This window comes from Phalangium opilio, unplaced genomic scaffold, assembly GCF_054372755.1.
Source record: "Phalangium opilio isolate 3A_F unplaced genomic scaffold, DU_Popi_V2 ptg000101l_1, whole genome shotgun sequence".
NCBI classification, from domain to species: domain Eukaryota; kingdom Metazoa; phylum Arthropoda; class Arachnida; order Opiliones; family Phalangiidae; genus Phalangium; species Phalangium opilio.
Genome location: NW_028324204.1, coordinates 9,545,878 through 9,567,672, shown reverse-complemented (window position 1 = coordinate 9,567,672; position 21,795 = coordinate 9,545,878). Strand labels below are relative to the sequence as shown.

The 21,795-nt window shown below is 42.9% G+C and overlaps 4 non-coding genes across 4 annotated transcripts; 3 read left to right on the top strand and 1 right to left on the bottom strand.

The window, feature by feature from the left end:
* Positions 1-849: 849 nt before the first annotated feature.
* On the top strand, positions 850-922 carry TRNAH-GUG (transfer RNA histidin (anticodon GUG)). The gene has a single exon. It is a non-coding gene; the product is annotated as a tRNA-His (tRNA).
* A 5,258-nt stretch (positions 923-6,180) lies between these two features.
* On the top strand, positions 6,181-6,253 carry TRNAH-GUG (transfer RNA histidin (anticodon GUG)). Its single transcript has one exon. It is a non-coding gene; the product is annotated as a tRNA-His (tRNA).
* Positions 6,254-12,465: 6,212 nt separating this feature from the next.
* On the top strand, positions 12,466-12,538 carry TRNAH-GUG (transfer RNA histidin (anticodon GUG)). The gene has a single exon. It is a non-coding gene; the product is annotated as a tRNA-His (tRNA).
* A 9,184-nt stretch (positions 12,539-21,722) lies between these two features.
* Positions 21,723-21,795, bottom strand: TRNAI-GAU (transfer RNA isoleucine (anticodon GAU)). Its single transcript has one exon. It is a non-coding gene; the product is annotated as a tRNA-Ile (tRNA).

The window sequence follows — 21,795 nt, the reverse complement described above, 5'->3', positions numbered from 1 at the left end:
GTTAACCAATAGGTTAGTGGTTCGAGCCCACCCGGGAGCGGCGTTGTGGGATCTCAAACGTAACGTAGAAAGCCAGAGTTTTTCCACAATACCTGACGAACATTTAATTTTTGGGCTTCCGTGGCGCAATGGTTAGCGCGTTCGGCTGTTAACCAATAGGTTGGTGGTTCGAGCCCAACCGGGAGCGGTGGTGTGGGATCTCAAATGTAACGTAGAAAGCCAAAGTTTTGCCACAATACCTGACGACCTTTAAATTTTTGGGCTTCCTTGGCGCAATGGTTAGCGCGTTCGGCTGTTAACCGAAAGGTTGGTGGTTCGAGCCCAACCGGAAGAGGTGTTGTAGGGTCTCAGATGTAACGTAAAAAGTCAAACTTATCCACAATACCTGACAACCATTTAATTTCTGAGCTTTCGTGGCTCAAAGGTTAGCGCGTTCGGTTGTTAACCAACAGGTGTGTGGTTCGAGCCCATCCGGGAGCGGTGTTGTGACGTCTCAGATGTGACGTAAAGAGTCAAGGTTTTTTCCACAACACCTGACGACCATTTAATTTTTGGGCTTCCGTGGCGCAATGGTTAGCGCGTTCGGCTGTTAACCAATAGGTTGGTGGTTCGAGCCCATCCGGGAGCGGTGTTGTGTGATCTCAAATGTAACGTAGAAAGCCAAAGTTTTTCCACAATACCTGACGACCATTTAATTTTTGGGCTTCCGTGGCGCAATGGTTAGCACGTTCGGCTGTTAACCAATAGGTTGGTGGTTCGAGCCCATCCGGGAGCGGTGTTGTGGGATCTCAAATGTAACGTAGAAAGCCAAAGTTTTTGCACAATAAATGACGACCATTTAATTTTTGGGCTTCCGTGGCGCAATGGTTAGCGCGTTCGGCTGTGAACCAATAGGTTGGTGGTTCGACCCCATCCGGGAGCGGTGTTGTGAGGTCTCAGATTTGACGTAAAAAGTCAAGGTTTTTACACAATACCTGACGAGCATTTAACTTTTGGGCTTCCGTGGCGCAATGGTTAGCGCGTTCGGCTGTTAACCAATAGGTTGGTGGTTCGAGCCCATCCGGGAGCGGTGTTGTGAGGTCTCAGATGTGACGTAAAAAGTCAAGGTTTTTACACAATACCTGACGAGCATTTAATTTTTGGGCTTCCGTGGCGCAATGGTTAGCGCGTTCAGCTGTTAATCGAAAGGTTGGTGGTTCGAGCCCACCCGGGAAAGGTGTTGTGGGGTCTCAAATGTAACGTAGAAAGCCAAAGTTTTTCCACAATACCTGACAACCATTTAATTTCTGAGCTTCCGTGGATCAATTGTTAGCGCGTTCGGCTGTTAACCAATAGGTTGGTGGTTCGAGCCCATCCGGGAGCGGTGTTGTGTGATCTCAAATGTAACGTAGAAAGCCAAAGTTTTTCCACAATACCTGACGACCATTTAATTTTTGGGCTTCCGTGGCGCAATAGTTAGCGCGTTCGGCTGTTAACCAATAGGTTGGTGGTTCGACCCCATCCGGGAGCGGTGTTGTGAGGTCTCAGATGTGACGTAAAAAGTCAAGGTTTTTACATAATACCTGACGAGCATTTAACTTTTGGGCTTCCGTGGCGCAATGGTTAGCGCGTTCGGCTGTTAACCAATAGGTTGGTGGTTCGAGCCCATCCGGGAGCGGTGTTGTGAGGTCTCAGATGTGACGTAAAAAGTCAAGGTTTTTACACAATACCTAACGAGCATTCAACTTTTGGGCTTCCGTGGCGCAATGGTTAGCGCGTTCGGCTGTTAACCAATAGGTTGGTGGTTCGAGCCCATCCGGGAGCGGTGTTGTGAGGTCTCAGATGTGACGTAAAAAGTCAAGGTTTTTACACAATACCTGACGAGCATTTAACTTTTGTGCTTCCGTGGCGCAATGGTTAGCGCGTTCGGCTGGGAGCTTGCGTGGCTCAATGGTTAGCGCGTTCGGCTGTTAACCAATAGGTTGGTGGTTCGAGCCCATCCGGGAGCGGTGTTGTGAGGTCTCAGATGTGACGTAAAAATTCAAGGTTTTTACACAATACCTGACGAGCATTTAATTTTTGGGCTTCCGTTGCGCAATGGTTAGCGCGTTCAGCTGTTAACCAATAGGTTGGTGGTTTGAGCCCACCCGGGAGCGGTGTTGTGGGATCTCACATGTAACGTAGAAAACCAAAGTTTTTCCACAATACCTGACGACCATTTAGTTTTTGGGCTTCCGTGGCGCAATGGTTAGCGCGTTCGGTTGTTAACCAATAGGTTGGTGGTTCGAGCCCACCCGGGAGGGGTAATGTGGGATCTCAAATGTAACGTAGAAAGCCAATGTTTTTCCACAATACCTGACGACCATTTATTTTTTGGGCTTCCTTGGCGCAATGGTTAGCGCGTTCGGCTGTTAACCGAAAGGTTGGTGGTTCGCGCCCAACCGGGAGAGGTGTTGTAGGGTCTCAGATGTAACGTAATAAGTCATAACGTATCCACAATACCTGACAACCATTTAATTTCTGAGCTTCCGTGGCTCAATGGTTAGCGCGTTCGGCTGTTAACCAATAGGTTGGTGGTTTGAGCCCACCCGGGAGCGGTGTTGTGAGGTCTCAGATGTGACGTAAAAAGTCAAGGTTTTTACACAATACCTAACGAGCATTTAACTTTTGGGCTTCCGTGGCGCAATGGTTAGCGCGTTCGGCTGTTAACCAATAGGTTGGTGGTTCGAGCCCATCCGGGAGCGGTGTTGTGAGGTCTCAGATGTGACGTAAAAAGTCAAGGTTTTTACACAATACCTGACGAGCATTTAACTTTTGTGCTTCCGTGGCGCAATGGTTAGCGCGTTCGGCAGGGAGCTTGCGTGGCTCAATGGTTAGCGCGTTCGGCTGTTAACCAATAGGTTGGTGGTTCGAGCCCATCCGGGAGCGGTGTTGTGAGGTCTCAGATGTGACGTAAAAATTCAAGGTTTTTACACAATACCTGACGAGCATTTAATTTTTGGGCTTCCGTGGCGCAATGGTTAGCGCGTTCAGCTGTTAACCAATAGGTTGGTGGTTTGAGCCCACCCGGGAGCGGTGTTGTGGGATCTCACATGTAACGTAGAAAACCAAAGTTTTTCCACAATACCTGACGACCATTTAGTTTTTGGGCTTCCGTGGCGCAATGGTTAGCGCGTTCGGTTGTTAACCAATAGGTTGGTGGTTCGAGCCCACCCGGGAGGGGTAATGTGGGATCTCAAATGTAACGTAGAAAGCCAATGTTTTTCCACAATACCTGACGACCATTTATTTTTTGGGCTTCCTTGGCGCAATGGTTAGCGCGTTCGGCTGTTAACCGAAAGGTTGGTGGTTCGCGCCCAACCGGGAGAGGTGTTGTAGGATCTCAGATGTAACGTAATAAGTCATAACGTATCCACAATACCTGACAACCATTTAATTTCTGAGCTTCCGTGGCTCAATGGTTAGCGCGTTCGGCTGTTAACCAATAGGTTGGTGGTTTGAGCCCACCCGGGAGCGGTGATGTGGGATCTCAAACAATTTCAAAATCGATGTTTCACGGCCAAAGAAGCATACTTTGAGTATTTCTTCACTATTTTCAAATATGTTCACTGAAACCATTATTTTTATACATTTTGCTTTAATTCAAGCAAATGTAACGATATTCAATCAAAAAACTGTTAAAATTCAATTTTTCAATAAGAAATCGTTGTCACGGATTTTGTATCTTGAAGAAGAAAAACATGCGATTTTTTCGGTACACTTTTGAATGCATTTTTTTTGGAGAAATGTTTGACCGAATTCAGCTTAATTCCCTATAAAACACTCATTGAAAGTGATTTCATCTCGATTGAACAATAATTAAAAATTTACCTCGATTTTTAACAACATTTTCAAAATCGACGTTTCACGGCCAAAGAAGCATACTTTGAGTATTTCTTCACTATTTTCAAATATATTCATTGAAACCATTATTTTAATACTTTTTGCTTTAATTCAAGCAATGTAACGATATTCATTCAAAAAACTGTTAAAATTCAATTTTCAATAAGAAATCGTATTCACGGATTTTGTGTCTTGAAGAAGAAAAACCTGCGATTTTTTCGGTAATTTTTTGAATGCATTTTTTTCTGGAGAAATTTTTGACCGAATTCAGCTTAAATCCCTATAAAACACTCATTAAAAGTGATTTCATCTCGATTGAACAATAAATAAAAATGTACCTCGATTTTTAATAACATTCTCAAAATCGACGTAACTCGACCTGAGAAAAACATTTTGAGTATTTGTTCTCTATTTTCAAATATAACCACTGAAACCATTATTTTTGTAATTTTTGCGTTAATTCAAGCAAATGTAACGATATTCATTCAATTAACTGTTAAAATTCAATTTTAAATAAGAAATCGATGTCACGGATTTTGTATCTTGAAGAAAAAAAACATGCGATTTTTTCGGTACATTTTTAAATGCATTTTTTTCTGGAGAAATGTTTGACCGAATTCAGCTTAATTCCCTATAAAACACTCATTAAAAGTAATTTCATCTCGATTGAACAATAATTAAAAATGTACCTCGATTTTTAATAACATTTTCAAAATCGACGTTTCACGGCCAAAGAAGAATATTTTGAGTATTTCTTCACTATTTTCAAATATATTCACTGAAACCATTATTTTTATACTTTTTGCTTTAATTCAAGCAATGTAACGATATTCATTCAAAAAACTGTTAAAATTCAATTTTCAATAAGAAATCGTACTCACGGATTTTGTATCTTGAAGAAGAAAAACATGCGATTTTTTCGGTACACTTTTGAATGCATTTTTTTCTGGAGAAATGTTTGACCGAATTCAGCTTAATTCCCTATAAAACACTCATTAAAAGTGATTTCATCTCGATTGAACAATAAATAAAAATGCACCTCGATTTTAAATAACATATGTTCACTGAAACCATTATTTTTATAATTTTTGCTTTAATTAGTCATAACTTATCCACAATACCTGACAACCATTTAATTTCTGAGCTTCCGTGGCTCAATGGTTAGCGCGTTCGGCTGTTAACCAATAGATTGGTGGTTCGAGCCCATCCGGGAGCGGTGTTGTGAGGTCTCAGATGTGACGTAAAAAGTGAAGGTTTTTACACAATACCTGACGAGCATTTAATTTTTGGGCTTCCGTGGCGCAATGGTTAGCGCGTTCAGCTGTTAACCAATAGGTTGGTGGTTCGAGCCCATCCGGGAGCGGTGTTGTGAGGTCTCAGATGTGACGTAAAAAGTCAAGGCTTTTACACAATACCTGACGAGCATTTAATTTTTGGGCTTCCGTGGCGCAATGGTTAGCGCGTTCAGCTGTTAACCAATAGGTTAGTGGTTCGAGCCCACCCGGGAGCGGCGTTGTGGGATCTCAAACGTAACGTAGAAAGCCAGAGTTTTTCCACAATACCTGACGAACATTTAATTTTTGGGCTTCCGTGGCGCAATGGTTAGCGCGTTCGGCTGTTAACCAATAGGTTGGTGGTTCGAGCCCAACCGGGAGCGGTGGTGTGGGATCTCAAATGTAACGTAGAAAGCCAAAGTTTTGCCACAATACCTGACGACCTTTAAATTTTTGGGCTTCCTTGGCGCAATGGTTAGCGCGTTCGGCTGTTAACCGAAAGGTTGGTGGTTCGAGCCCAACCGGAAGAGGTGTTGTAGGGTCTCAGATGTAACGTAAAAAGTCAAACTTATCCACAATACCTGACAACCATTTAATTTCTGAGCTTTCGTGGCTCAAAGGTTAGCGCGTTCGGTTGTTAACCAACAGGTGTGTGGTTCGAGCCCATCCGGGAGCGGTGTTGTGACGTCTCAGATGTGACGTAAAGAGTCAAGGTTTTTTCCACAACACCTGACGACCATTTAATTTTTGGGCTTCCGTGGCGCAATGGTTAGCGCGTTCGGCTGTTAACCAATAGGTTGGTGGTTCGAGCCCATCCGGGAGCGGTGTTGTGTGATCTCAAATGTAACGTAGAAAGCCAAAGTTTTTCCACAATACCTGACGACCATTTAATTTTTGGGCTTCCGTGGCGCAATGGTTAGCACGTTCGGCTGTTAACCAATAGGTTGGTGGTTCGAGCCCATCCGGGAGCGGTGTTGTGGGATCTCAAATGTAACGTAGAAAGCCAAAGTTTTTGCACAATAAATGACGACCATTTAATTTTTGGGCTTCCGTGGCGCAATGGTTAGCGCGTTCGGCTGTGAACCAATAGGTTGGTGGTTCGACCCCATCCGGGAGCGGTGTTGTGAGGTCTCAGATTTGACGTAAAAAGTCAAGGTTTTTACACAATACCTGACGAGCATTTAACTTTTGGGCTTCCGTGGCGCAATGGTTAGCGCGTTCGGCTGTTAACCAATAGGTTGGTGGTTCGAGCCCATCCGGGAGCGGTGTTGTGAGGTCTCAGATGTGACGTAAAAAGTCAAGGTTTTTACACAATACCTGACGAGCATTTAATTTTTGGGCTTCCGTGGCGCAATGGTTAGCGCGTTCAGCTGTTAATCGAAAGGTTGGTGGTTCGAGCCCACCCGGGAAAGGTGTTGTGGGGTCTCAAATGTAACGTAGAAAGCCAAAGTTTTTCCACAATACCTGACAACCATTTAATTTCTGAGCTTCCGTGGATCAATGGTTAGCGCGTTCGGCTGTTAACCAATAGGTTGGTGGTTCGAGCCCATCCGGGAGCGGTGTTGTGTGATCTCAAATGTAACGTAGAAAGCCAAAGTTTTTCCACAATACCTGACGACCATTTAATTTTTGGGCTTCCGTGGCGCAATAGTTAGCGCGTTCGGCTGTTAACCAATAGGTTGGTGGTTCGACCCCATCCGGGAGCGGTGTTGTGAGGTCTCAGATGTGACGTAAAAAGTCAAGGTTTTTACATAATACCTGACGAGCATTTAACTTTTGGGCTTCCGTGGCGCAATGGTTAGCGCGTTCGGCTGTTAACCAATAGGTTGGTGGTTCGAGCCCATCCGGGAGCGGTGTTGTGAGGTCTCAGATGTGACGTAAAAAGTCAAGGTTTTTACACAATACCTAACGAGCATTTAACTTTTGGGCTTCCGTGGCGCAATGGTTAGCGCGTTCGGCTGTTAACCAATAGGTTGGTGGTTCGAGCCCATCCGGGAGCGGTGTTGTGAGGTCTCAGATGTGACGTAAAAAGTCAAGGTTTTTACACAATACCTGACGAGCATTTAACTTTTGTGCTTCCGTGGCGCAATGGTTAGCGCGTTCGGCTGGGAGCTTGCGTGGCTCAATGGTTAGCGCGTTCGGCTGTTAACCAATAGGTTGGTGGTTCGAGCCCATCCGGGAGCGGTGTTGTGAGGTCTCAGATGTGACGTAAAAATTCAAGGTTTTTACACAATACCTGACGAGCATTTAATTTTTGGGCTTCCGTGGCGCAATGGTTAGCGCGTTCAGCTGTTAACCAATAGGTTGGTGGTTTGAGCCCACCCGGGAGCGGTGTTGTGGGATCTCACATGTAACGTAGAAAACCAAAGTTTTTCCACAATACCTGACGACCATTTAGTTTTTGGGCTTCCGTGGCGCAATGGTTAGCGCGTTCGGTTGTTAACCAATAGGTTGGTGGTTCGAGCCCACCCGGGAGGGGTAATGTGGGATCTCAAATGTAACGTAGAAAGCCAATGTTTTTCCACAATACCTGACGACCATTTATTTTTTGGGCTTCCTTGGCGCAATGGTTAGCGCGTTCGGCTGTTAACCGAAAGGTTGGTGGTTCGCGCCCAACCGGGAGAGGTGTTGTAGGGTCTCAGATGTAACGTAATAAGTCATAACGTATCCACAATACCTGACAACCATTTAATTTCTGAGCTTCCGTGGCTCAATGGTTAGCGCGTTCGGCTGTTAACCAATAGGTTGGTGGTTTGAGCCCACCCGGGAGCGGTGATGTGGGATCTCAAACAATTTCAAAATCGATGTTTCACGGCCAAAGAAGCATACTTTGAGTATTTCTTCACTATTTTCAAATATGTTCACTGAAACCATTATTTTTATACATTTTGCTTTAATTCAAGCAAATGTAACGATATTCAATCAAAAAACTGTTAAAATTCAATTTTTCAATAAGAAATCGTTGTCACGGATTTTGTATCTTGAAGAAGAAAAACATGCGATTTTTTCGGTACACTTTTGAATGCATTTTTTTTGGAGAAATGTTTGACCGAATTCAGCTTAATTCCCTATAAAACACTCATTGAAAGTGATTTCATCTCGATTGAACAATAATTAAAAATTTACCTCGATTTTTAACAACATTTTCAAAATCGACGTTTCACGGCCAAAGAAGCATACTTTGAGTATTTCTTCACTATTTTCAAATATATTCATAGAAACCATTATTTTAATACTTTTTGCTTTAATTCAAGCAATGTAACGATATTCATTCAAAAAACTGTTAAAATTCAATTTTCAATAAGAAATCGTATTCACGGATTTTGTGTCTTGAAGAAGAAAAACCTGCGATTTTTTCGGTAATTTTTTGAATGCATTTTTTTCTGGAGAAATTTTTGACCGAATTCAGCTTAATTCCCTATAAAACACTCATTAAAAGTGATTTCATCTCGATTGAACAATAAATAAAAATGTACCTCGATTTTTAATAACATTCTCAAAATCGACGTAACTCGGCCTGAGAAAAACATTTTGAGTATTTGTTCTCTATTTTCAAATATAACCACTGAAACCATTATTTTTGTAATTTTTGCGTTAATTCAAGCAAATGTAACGATATTCATTCAATAAACTGTTAAAATTCAATTTTAAATAAGAAATCGATGTCACGGATTTTGTATCTTGAAGAAAAAAAACATGCGATTTTTTCGGTACATTTTTAAATGCATTTTTTTCTGGAGAAATGTTTGACCGAATTCAGCTTAATTCCCTATAAAACACTCATTAAAAGTGATTTCATCTCGATTGAACAATAATTAAAAATGTACCTCGATTTTTAATAACATTTTCAAAATCGACGTTTCACGGCCAAAGAAGCATATATGAGTATTTCTTCACTATTTTCAAATATATTCACTGAAACCATTATTTTTATACTTTTTGCTTTAATTCAAGCAATGTAACGATATTCATTCAAAAAACTGTTAAAATTCAATTTTCAATAAGAAATCGTACTCACGGATTTTGTATCTTGAAGAAGAAAAACATGCGATTTTTTCGGTACACTTTTGAATGCATTTTTTTCTGGAGAAATGTTTGACCGAATTCAGCTTAATTCCCTATAAAACACTCATTAAAAGTGATTTCATCTCGATTGAACAATAAATAAAAATGCACCTCGATTTTTAATAACATATGTTCACTGAAACCATTATTTTTATACTTTTTGCTTTAATTAGTCATAACTTATCCACAATACCTGACAACCATTTAATTTCTGAGCTTCCGTGGCTCAATGGTTAGCGCGTTCGGCTGTTAACCAATAGATTGGTGGTTCGAGCCCATCCGGGAGCGGTGTTGTGAGGTCTCAGATGTGACGTAAAAAGTGAAGGTTTTTACACAATACCTGACGAGCATTTAATTTTTGGGCTTCCGTGGCGCAATGGTTAGCGCGTTCAGCTGTTAACCAATAGGTTGGTGGTTCGAGCCCATCCGGGAGCGGTGTTGTGAGGTCTCAGATGTGACGTAGAAAGCCAAAGTTTTTCCACAATACCTGACGAGCATTTAATTTTTGGGCTTCCGTGGCGCAATGGTTAGCGCGTTCGGCTGTTAACCGAAAGGTTGGTGGTTCGCGCCCAACCGGGAGAGGTGTTGTAGGGTCTCAGATGTAACGTAATAAGTCATAACGTATCCACAATACCTGACAACCATTTAATTTCTGAGCTTCCGTGGCTCAATGGTTAGCGCGTTCGGCTGTTAACCAATAGGTTGGTGGTTTGAGCCCACCCGGGAGCGGTGATGTGGGATCTCAAACAATTTCAAAATCGATGTTTCACGGCCAAAGAAGCATACTTTGAGTATTTCTTCACTATTTTCAAACATGTTCACTGAAACCATTATTTTTATACATTTTGCTTTAATTCAAGCAAATGTAACGATATTCAATCAAAAAACTGTTAAAATTCAATTTTTCAATAAGAAATCGTTGTCACGGATTTTGTATCTTGAAGAAGAAAAACATGCGATTTTTTCGGTACACTTTTGAATGCATTTTTTTTGGAGAAATGTTTGACCGAATTCAGCTTAATTCCCTATAAAACACTCATTGAAAGTGATTTCATCTCGATTGAACAATAATTAAAAATTTACCTCGATTTTTAACAACATTTTCAAAATCGACGTTTCACGGCCAAAGAAGCATACTTTGAGTATTTCTTCACTATTTTCAAATATATTCATTGAAACCATTATTTTAATACTTTTTGCTTTAATTCAAGCAATGTAACGATATTCATTCAAAAAACTGTTAAAATTCAATTTTCAATAAGAAATCGTATTCACGGATTTTGTGTCTTGAAGAAGAAAAACCTGCGATTTTTTCGGTAATTTTTTGAATGCATTTTTTTCTGGAGAAATTTTTGACCGAATTCAGCTTAATTCCCTATAAAACACTCATTAAAAGTGATTTCATCTCGATTGAACAATAAATAAAAATGTACCTCGATTTTTAATAACATTCTCAAAATCGACGTAACTCGGCCTGAGAAAAACATTTTGAGTATTTGTTCTCTATTTTCAAATATAACCACTGAAACCATTATTTTTGTAATTTTTGCGTTAATTCAAGCAAATGTAACGATATTCATTCAATAAACTGTTAAAATTCAATTTTAAATAAGAAATCGATGTCACGGATTTTGTATCTTGAAGAAAAAAAACATGCGATTTTTTCGGTACATTTTTAAATGCATTTTTTTCTGGAGAAATGTTTGACCGAATTCAGCTTAATTCCCTATAAAACACTCATTAAAAGTGATTTCATCTCGATTGAACAATAATTAAAAATGTACCTCGATTTTTAATAACATTTTCAAAATCGACGTTTCACGGCCAAAGAAGCATATATGAGTATTTCTTCACTATTTTCAAATATATTCACTGAAACCATTATTTTTATACTTTTTGCTTTAATTCAAGCAATGTAACGATATTCATTCAAAAAACTGTTAAAATTCAATTTTCAATAAGAAATCGTACTCACGGATTTTGTATCTTGAAGAAGAAAAACATGCGATTTTTTCGGTACACTTTTGAATGCATTTTTTTCTGGAGAAATGTTTGACCGAATTCAGCTTAATTCCCTATAAAACACTCATTAAAAGTGATTTCATCTCGATTGAACAATAAATAAAAATGCACCTCGATTTTTAATAACATATGTTCACTGAAACCATTATTTTTATACTTTTTGCTTTAATTAGTCATAACTTATCCACAATGCCTGACAACCATTTAATTTCTGAGCTTCCGTGGCTCAATGGTTAGCGCGTTCGGCTGTTAACCAATAGATTGGTGGTTCGAGCCCATCCGGGAGCGGTGTTGTGAGGTCTCAGATGTGACGTAAAAAGTGAAGGTTTTTACACAATACCTGACGAGCATTTAATTTTTGGGCTTCCGTGGCGCAATGGTTAGCGCGTTCAGCTGTTAACCAATAGGTTGGTGGTTCGAGCCCATCCGGGAGCGGTGTTGTGAGGTCTCAGATGTGACGTAGAAAGCCAAAGTTTTTCCACAATACCTGACGAGCATTTAATTTTTGGGCTTCCGTGGCGCAATGGTTAGCGCGTTCAGCTGTTAACCAATAGGTTAGTGGTTCGAGCCCACCCGGGAGCGGCGTTGTGGGATCTCAAACGTAACGTAGAAAGCCAAAGTTTTTCCACAATACCTGACGACCATTTAATTTTTGGACTTCCGTGGCGCAATGGTTAGCGCGTTCGGCTGTTAACCAATAGGTTGGTGGTTCGAGCCCAACCGGGAGCGGTGGTGTGGGATCTCAAATGTAACGTAGAAAGCCAAAGTTTTGCCACAATACCTGACGACCATTAAATTTTTGGGCTTCCTTGGCGCAATGGTTAGCGCGTTCGGCTGTTAACCGAAAGGTTGGTGGTTCGAGCCCAACCGGAAGAGGTGTTGTAGGGTCTCAGATGTAACGTAAAAAGTCAAACTTATCCACAATACCTGACAACCATTTAATTTCTGAGCTTCCGTGGCTCAAAGGTTAGCGCGTTCGGTTGTTAACCAACAGGTGTGTGGTTCGAGCCCATCCGGGAGCGGTGTTGTGACGTCTCAGATGTGACGTAAAGAGTCAAGGTTTTTTCCACAACACCTGACGACCATTTAATTTTTGGGCTTCCGTGGCGCAATGGTTAGCGCGTTCGGCTGTTTCCAATAGGTTGGTGGTTCGAGCCCATCCGGGAGCGGTGTTGTGTGATCTCAAATGTAACGTAGAAAGCCAAAGTTTTTGCACAATAAATGACGACCATTTAATTTTTGGGCTTCCGTGGCGCAATGGTTAGCGCGTTCGGCTGTGAACCAATAGGTTGGTGGTTCGACCCCATCCGGGAGCGGTGTTGTGAGGTCTCAGATTTGACGTAAAAAGTCAAGGTTTTAACACAATACCTGACGAGCATTTAACTTTTGGGCTTCCGTGGCGCAATGGTTAGCGCGTTCGGCTGTTAACCAATAGGTTGGTGGTTCGAGCCCATCCGGGAGCGGTGTTGTGAGGTCTCAGATGTGACGTAAAAAGTCAAGGTTTTTACACAATACCTGACGAGCATTTAATTTTTGGGCTTCCGTGGCGCAATGGTTAGCGCGTTCAGCTGTTAATCGAAAGGTTGGTGGTTCGAGCCCACCCGGGAAAGGTGTTGTGGGGTCTCAAATGTAACGTAGAAAGCCAAAGTTTTTCCACAATACCTGACAACCATTTAATTTCTGAGCTTCCGTGGATCAATGGTTAGCGCGTTCGGCTGTTAACCAATAGGTTGGTGGTTCGAGCCCATCCGGGAGCGGTGTTGTGTGATCTCAAATGTAACGTAGAAAGCCAAAGTTTTTCCACAATACCTGACGACCATTTAATTTTTGGGCTTCCGTGGCGCAATAGTTAGCGCGTTCGGCTGTTAACCAATAGGTTGGTGGTTCGACCCCATCCGGGAGCGGTGTTGTGAGGTCTCAGATGTGACGTAAAAAGTCAAGGTTTTTACATAATACCTGACGAGCATTTAACTTTTGGGCTTCCGTGGCGCAATGGTTAGCGCGTTCGGCTGTTAACCAATAGGTTGGTGGTTCGAGCCCATCCGGGAGCGGTGTTGTGAGGTCTCAGATGTGACGTAAAAAGTCAAGGTTTTTACACAATACCTAACGAGCATTTAACTTTTGGGCTTCCGTGGCGCAATGGTTAGCGCGTTCGGCTGTTAACCAATAGGTTGGTGGTTCGAGCCCATCCGGGAGCGGTGTTGTGAGGTGTCAGATGTGACGTAAAAAGTCAAGGTTTTTACACAATACCTGACGAGCATTTAACTTTTGTGCTTCCGTGGCGCAATGGTTAGCGCGTTCGGCTGGGAGCTTGCGTGGCTCAATGGTTAGCGCGTTCGGCTGTTAACCAATAGGTTGGTGGTTTGAGCCCACCCGGGAGCGGTGTTGTGGGATCTCACATGTAACGTAGAAAACCAAAGTTTTTCCACAATACCTGACGACCATTTAGTTTCTGGGCTTCCGTGGCGCAATGGTTAGCGCGTTCGGTTGTTAACCAATAGGTTGGTGGTTCGAGCCCACCCGGGAGGGGTGATGTGGGATCTCAAATGTAACGTAGAAAGCCAATGTTTTTCCACAATACCTGACGACCATTTATTTTTTGGGCTTCCTTGGCGCAATGGTTAGCGCGTTCGGCTGTTAACCGAAAGGTTGGTGGTTCGCGCCCAACCGGGAGAGGTGTTGTAGGGTCTCAGATGTAACGTAATAAGTCATAACTTATCCACAATACCTGACAACCATTTAATTTCTGAGCTTCCGTGGCTCAATGGTTAGCGCGTTCGGCTGTTAACCAATAGGTTGGTGGTTTGAGCCCACCCGGGAGCGGTGATGTGGGATCTCAAACAATTTCAAAATCGATGTTTCACGGCCAAAGAAGCATACTTTGAGTATTTCTTCACTATTTTCAAATATGTTCACTGAAACCATTATTTTTATACATTTTGCTTTAATTCAAGCAAATGTAACGATATTCAATCAAAAAACTGTTAAAATTCAATTTTTCAATAAGAAATCGTTGTCACGGATTTTGTATCTTGAAGAAGAAAAACATGCGATTTTTTCGGTACACTTTTGAATGCATTTTTTTTGGAGAAATGTTTGACCGAATTCAGCTTAATTCCCTATAAAACACTCATTGAAAGTGATTTCATCTCGATTGAACAATAATTAAAAATTTACCTCGATTTTTAACAACATTTTCAAAATCGACGTTTCACGGCCAAAGAAGCATACTTTGAGTATTTCTTCACTATTTTCAAATATATTCATTGAAACCATTATTTTAATACTTTTTGCTTTAATTCAAGCAATGTAACGATATTCATTCAAAAAACTGTTAAAATTCAATTTTCAATAAGAAATCGTTTTCACGGATTTTGTGTCTTGAAGAAGAAAAACCTGCGATTTTTTCGGTAATTTTTTGAATGCATTTTTTTCTGGAGAAATTTTTGACCGAATTCAGCTTAATTCCCTATAAAACACTCATTAAAAGTGATTTCATCTCGATTGAACAATAAATAAAAATGTACCTCGATTTTTAATAACATTCTCAAAATCGACGTAACTCGGCCTGAGAAAAACATTTTGAGTATTTGTTCTCTATTTTCAAATATAACCACTGAAACCATTATTTTTGTAATTTTTGCGTTAATTCAAGCAAATGTAACGATATTCATTCAATAAACTGTTAAAATTCAATTTTAAATAAGAAATCGATGTCACGGATTTTGTATCTTGAAGAAAAAAAACATGCGATTTTTTCGGTACATTTTTAAATGCATTTTTTTCCGGAGAAATGTTTGACCGAATTCAGCTTAATTCCCTATAAAACACTCATTAAAAGTGATTTCATCTCGATTGAACAATAATTAAAAATGTACCTCGATTTTTAATAACATTTTCAAAATCGACGTTTCACGGCCAAAGAAGCATATTTTGAGTATTTCTTCACTATTTTCAAATATATTCACTGAAACCATTATTTTTATACTTTTTGCTTTAATTCAAGCAATGTAACGATATTCATTCAAAAAACTGTTAAAATTCAATTTTCAATAAGAAATCGTACTCACGGATTTTGTATCTTGAAGAAGAAAAACATGCGATTTTTTCGGTACACTTTTGAATGCATTTTTTTCTGGAGAAATGTTTGACCGAATTCAGCTTAATTCCCTATAAAACACTCATTAAAAGTGATTTCATCTCGATTGAACAATAAATAAAAATGCACCTCGATTTTTAATAACATATGTTCACTGAAACCATTATTTTTATACTTTTTGCTTTAATTAGTCATAACTTATCCACAATACCTGACAACCATTTAATTTCTGAGCTTCCGTGGCTCAATGGTTAGCGCGTTCGGCTGTTAACCAATAGATTGGTGGTTCGAGCCCATCCGGGAGCGGTGTTGTGAGGTCTCAGATGTGACGTAAAAAGTGAAGGTTTTTACACAATACCTGACGAGCATTTAATTTTTGGGCTTCCGTGGCGCAATGGTTAGCGCGTTCAGCTGTTAACCAATAGGTTGGTGGTTCGAGCCCATCCGGGAGCGGTGTTGTGAGGTCTCAGATGTGACGTAAAACGTCAAGGTTTTTACACAATACCTGACGAGCATTTAATTTTTGGGCTTCCGTGGCGCAATGGTTAGCGCGTTCAGCTGTTAACCAATAGGTTAGTGGTTCGAGCCCACCCGGGAGCGGCGTTGTGGGATCTCAAACGTAACGTAGAAAGCCAAAGTTTTTCCACAATACCTGACGACCATTTAATTTTTGGACTTCCGTGGCGCAATGGTTAGCGCGTTCGGCTGTTAACCAATAGGTTGGTGGTTCGAGCCCACCCGGGAGCGGTGGTGTGGGATCTCAAATCTAACGTAGAAAGCCAAAGTTTTGCCACAATACCTGACGACCATTAAATTTTTGGGCTTCCTTGGCGCAATGGTTAGCGCGTTCGGCTGTTAACCGAAAGGTTGGTGGTTCGAGCCCAACCGGAAGAGGTGTTGTAGGGTCTCAGATGTAACGTAAAAAGTCAAACTTATCCACAATACCTGACAACCATTTAATTTCTGAGCTTCCGTGGCTCAAAGGTTAGCGCGTTCGGTTGTTAACCAACAGGTGTGTGGTTCGAGCCCATCCGGGAGCGGTGTTGTGACGTCTCAGATGTGACGTAAAGAGTCAAGGTTTTTTCCACAACACCTGACGACCATTTAATTTTTGGGCTTCCGTGGCGCAATGGTTAGCGCGTTCGGCTGTTAACCAATAGGTTGGTGGTTCGAGCCCATCCGGGAGCGGTGTTGTGAGGTCTCAGATGTAACGTAAAAAGTCAAAACTTATCCACAATACGTGACAACCATTTAATTTCTGAGCTTCCGTGGCTCAATGGTTAGCGCGTTCGGCTGTTAACCAATAGGTTGGTGGTTCGAGCCCACCCGGGAGCGGTGGTGTGGGATCTCAAATGTAACGTAGAAAGCCAAAGTTTTGCCACAATACCTGACGACCCTTAAAATTTTTGGGCTTCCTTGGCGCAATGGTTAGCGCGTTCGGCTGTTAAGCGAAAGGTTGGTGGTTCGAGCCCAACCGGAAGAGGTGTTGTAGGGTCTCAGATGTAACGTAAAAAGTCAAACTTATCCACAATACCTGACAACCATTTAATTTCTGAGCTTCCGTGGCTCAATGGTTAGCGCGTTCGGCTGTTAACCAATAGGTTGGTGGTTGCGCCACGGAAGCCCAAAAATTAAATGCTCGTCAGGTATTGTGTAAAAACCTTGACTTTTTACGTCACATCTGAGACCTCACAACACCGCTTCCGGATGGGCTCGAACCACCAACCTATTGGTTAACAGCCGAACGCGCTAACCATTGAGCCACGGAAGCTCAGAAATTAAATGGTCGTCAGGTATTGTGGATAAGTTATGACTTATTACGTTACATCTGAGACCCTACAACACCTCTCCCGGTTGGGCGCGAACCACCAACCTTTCGGTTAACAGCCGAACGCGCTAACCATTGCGCCAAGGAAGCCCAAAAAATAAATGGTCGTCAGGTATTGTGGAAAAACATTGGCTTTCTACGTTACATTTGAGATCCCACATCACCCCTCCCGGGTGGGCTCGAACCACCAACCTATTGGTTAACAACCGAACGCGCTAACCATTGCGCCACGGAAGCCCAAAAACTAAATGGTCGTCAGGTATTGTGGAAAAACTTTGGTTTTCTACGTTACATTTGAGATCCCACAACACCGCTCCCGGATGGGCTCGAACCACCAACCTATTGGTTAACAGCCGAACGCGCTAACCATTGAGCCACGCAAGCTCAGAAATTAAATGGTTGTCACGTATTGTGGAAAAGTTTTGACTTTTTACGCTACATCTGAGACCCCACAACACCTCTCCCGGGTGGGCTCGAACCTTCAGCCTTTCGATTAACAGCTGAACGCGCTAATCATTGCGCCACGGAAGCCCAAAAATTAAATGTTCGTCAGGTGTTGTGGAAAAAACCTTGACTTTTTTCGTTACATCTGAGACCTCACAACACCGCTCCCGGATGGGCTCGAACCACCAACCTATTGGTTAACAGCCCAACGCGCTAACCATCGCGCCACGGAAGCCCAAAAATTAAATGGTCTTCAGGTATTGTGGAAAAACCTTGACTTTTTACGTCACATCTGAGACGTCACAACACCGCTCCCGGATGGGCTCGAACCACCAACCTATCGGTTAACAGCCGAACGCGCTAACCATTGAGCCACGGAAGCTCAGAAATTAATGGTTGTCACGTATTGTGGAAAAGTTTTGACTTTTTACGCAACATCTGAGACCCCACAACACCTCTCCCTGGTGGGCTCGCACCTTCAACCTTTCAATTAACAGCTGTACGCGCTAATCATTGCGCCACGGAAGCCCAAAAATTAAATGTTCGTCAGGTGTTGTGGAAAAACTCTGACATTTTACGTTACATCTGAGACCTCACAACACCGCTCCCGGATGGGCTCGAACCACCAACCTATTGGTTAACAGCCGAACGCGCTAACCATTGACCCACGGAAGCTCAGAAATTAAATGGTTGTCAGGTATTGTGGATAAGTTATGACTTATTACGTAACATCTGAGACCCTACAACACCTCTCCCGGTTGGGCTCGAACCACCAACCTTTCGGTTAACAGCCGAACGCGCTAACCATTGCGCCAAGGAAGCCCAAAAAATAAATGGTCGTCAGGTATTGTGGAAAAACTTTGGCTTTCTACGTTACATTTGAGATTCCACATCACCCTCCCGGGTGGGCTCGAACCACCAACCTATTGGTTAACAACCGAACGCGCTAACCATTGCGCCACGGAAGCCCAAAAACTAAATGGTCGTCAGGTATGTGGAAAAACTTTGGTTTTCTACGTTACATTTGAGATCCCACAACACCGCTCCCGGGTGGGCTCAAACCACCAACCTATTGGTTAACAGCTGAACGCGCTAACCATTGCGCCACGGAAGCCCAAAAATTAAATGCTCGTCAGGTATTGTGTAAAAACCTTGACTTTTTACGTCACATCTGAGACCTCACAACACCGCTCCCGGATGGGCCCGAACCACCAACCTATTGGTTAACAGCCGAACGCGCTAACCATTGAGCCACGGAAGCTCAGAAATTAAATGGTTGTCACGTATTGTGGAAAAGTTTTGACTTTTTTCGCTACATCTGAGACCCCACAACACCTCTCCTTGGTGGGCTCGAACCTGCAACCTTTCGATTAACAGCTGAACGCGCTAATCATTGCGCCACGGAAGCCCAAAAATTAAATGTTCGTCAGGTGTTGTGAAAAAACTTTGGCTTTCTACGTTACGTTTGAGATCCCACAACACCGCGCCCGGGTGGGCTCGAACCACCAACCTATTGGTTAACAGCCCAACGCGCTAACCATTGCGCCACGGAAGCCCAAAAATTAAATGGTCTTCAGGTATTGTGGAAAAACCTTGACTTTTTACGTCACATCTGAGACGTCACAACACCGCTCCCGGATGGGCTCGAACCACCAACCTATCGGTTAACAGCCGAACGCGCTAACCATTGAGCCACGGAAGCTCAGAAATTAAATGGTTGTCACGTATTGTGGAAAAGTTTTGACTTTTTACGCAACATCTGAGACCCCACAACACCTCTCCCGGGTGGGCTCGAACCTTCAACCTTTCGATTAACAGCTGTACGCGCTAACCATTGCGCCACGGAAGCCCAAAAATTAAATGCTCGTCAGGTATTGTGTAAAAACCTTGACTTTTTACGTCACATCTGAGACCTCACAACACCGCTCCCGGATGGGCTCGAACCACCAACCTATTGGTTAACAGCCGAACGCGCTAACCATTGCGCCACGGAAGCCCAAAAACTAAATGGTCGTCAGGTATTGTGGAAAAACTTTGGTTTTCTACGTTACATTTGAGATCCCACAACACCGCTCCCGGGTGGGCTCGAACCACCAACCTATTGGTTAACAGCTAAACGCACTAACCATTGCGCCACGGAAGCCCAAAAATTAAATGCTCGTCAGGTATTGTGTAAAAACCTTGACTTTTTACGTCACATCTGAGACCTCACAACACCGCTCCCGGATGGGCTCGAACCACCAACCTATTGGTTAACAGCCGAACGCGCTAACCATTGAGCCACGGAAGCTCAGAAATTAAATGGTTGTCACGTATTGTGGAAAAGTTTTGACTTTTTACGCTACATCTGAGACCCCACAACACCTCTCCCGGGTGGGCTCGAACCTTCAACCTTTCGATTAACAGCTGAACGCGCTAATCATTGCGCCTCGGAAGCCCAAAAATTAAATGTTCGTCAGGTATTGTGGAAAAAATCTGACATTTTACGTTACATCTGAGACCTCACATCACCGCTCCCGGGTGTGCTCGAACCACCAACTTATTGGTTTACAGCCGAACGCGCTATCCATTGCGCCACGGAAGCCCAAAAACTAAATGGTCGTCAGGTATTGTGGAAAAACATTGGCTTTCTACGTTACATTTGAGATCCCACATCACCCCTCCCGGGTGGGCTCGAACCACCAACCTATTGGTTAACAACCGAACGCGCTAACCATTGCGCCACGGAAGCCCAAAAACTAAATGGTCGTCAGGTATTGTGGAAAAACTTTGGTTTTCTACGTTACATTTGAGATCCCACAACACCGCTCCCGGGTGGGCTCAAACCACCAACCTATTGGTTAACAGCTGAACGCGCTAACCATTGCGCCACGGAAGCCCAAAAATTAAATGCTTGTCAGGTATTGTGTAAAAACCTTGACTTTTTACGTCACATCTGAGACCTCACAACACCGCTCCCGGATGGGCTCGAACCACCAACCTATTGGTTAACAGCCGAACGCGCTAACCATTGAGCCACGCAAGCTCAGAAATTAAATGGTTGTAACGTATTGTGGAAAAGTTTTGACTTTTTACGCTACATCTGAGACCCCACAACACCTTTCCCGGGTGGGCTCAACCTTCAACCTTTCGATTAACAGCTGAACGCGCTAATCATTGCGCCACGGAAGCCCAAAAATTAAATGTTCGTCAGGTGTTGTGGAAAAAACCTTGACTTTTTACGTTACATCTGAGACCTCACAACACCGCTCCCGGATGGGCTCGAACCACCAACCTATTGGTTAACAGCCCAACGCGCTAACCATTGAGCCACGGAAGCTCAGAAATTAAATGGTTGTCAGGTATTGTGGATAAGTTATGACTTATTACGTAACATCTGAGACCCTACAACACCTCTCCCGGTTGGGCTCGAACCACCAACCTTTCGGTTAACAGCCGAACGCGCTAACCATTGCGCCAAGGAAGCCCAAAAAATAAATGGTCGTCAGGTATTGCGGAAAAACTTTGGCTTTTTACGTTACATTTGAGATCCCACATCACCCCTCCCGGGAGGGCTCGAACCACCAACCTATTGGTTAACAACCGAACGCGCTAACCATTGCGCCACGGAAGCCCAAAAACTAAATGGTCGTCAGGTATTGTGGAAAAACTTTGGTTTTCTACGTTACATTTGAGATCCCACAACACCGCTCCCGGGTGGGCTCAAACCACCAACCTATTGGTTAACAGCTGAACGCGCTAACCATTGCGCCACGGAAGCCCAAAAATTAAATGCTCGTCAGGTATTGTGTAAAAATCTTGACTTTTTACGTCACATCTGAGACCTCACAACACCGCTCCCGGATGGGCTCGAACCACCAACCTATTGGTTAACAGCCGAACGCGCTAACCATTGAGCCACGGAAGCTCAGAAATTAAATGGTTGTCACGTATTGTGGAAAAGTTTTGACTTTTTTCGCTACATCTGAGACCCCACAACACCTCTCCCGGGTGGGCTCGAACCTTCAACCTTTCGATTAACAGCTGAACGCGCTAATCATTGCGCCACGGAAGCCCAAAAATTAAATGTTCGTCAGGTGTTGTGGAAAAAACTTTGACTTTTTACGTTACATCTGAGACCTCACAACACCGCTCCCGGATGGGCTCGAACCACCAACCTATTGGTTATCAGCCCAACGCGCTAACCATTGCGCCACGGAAGC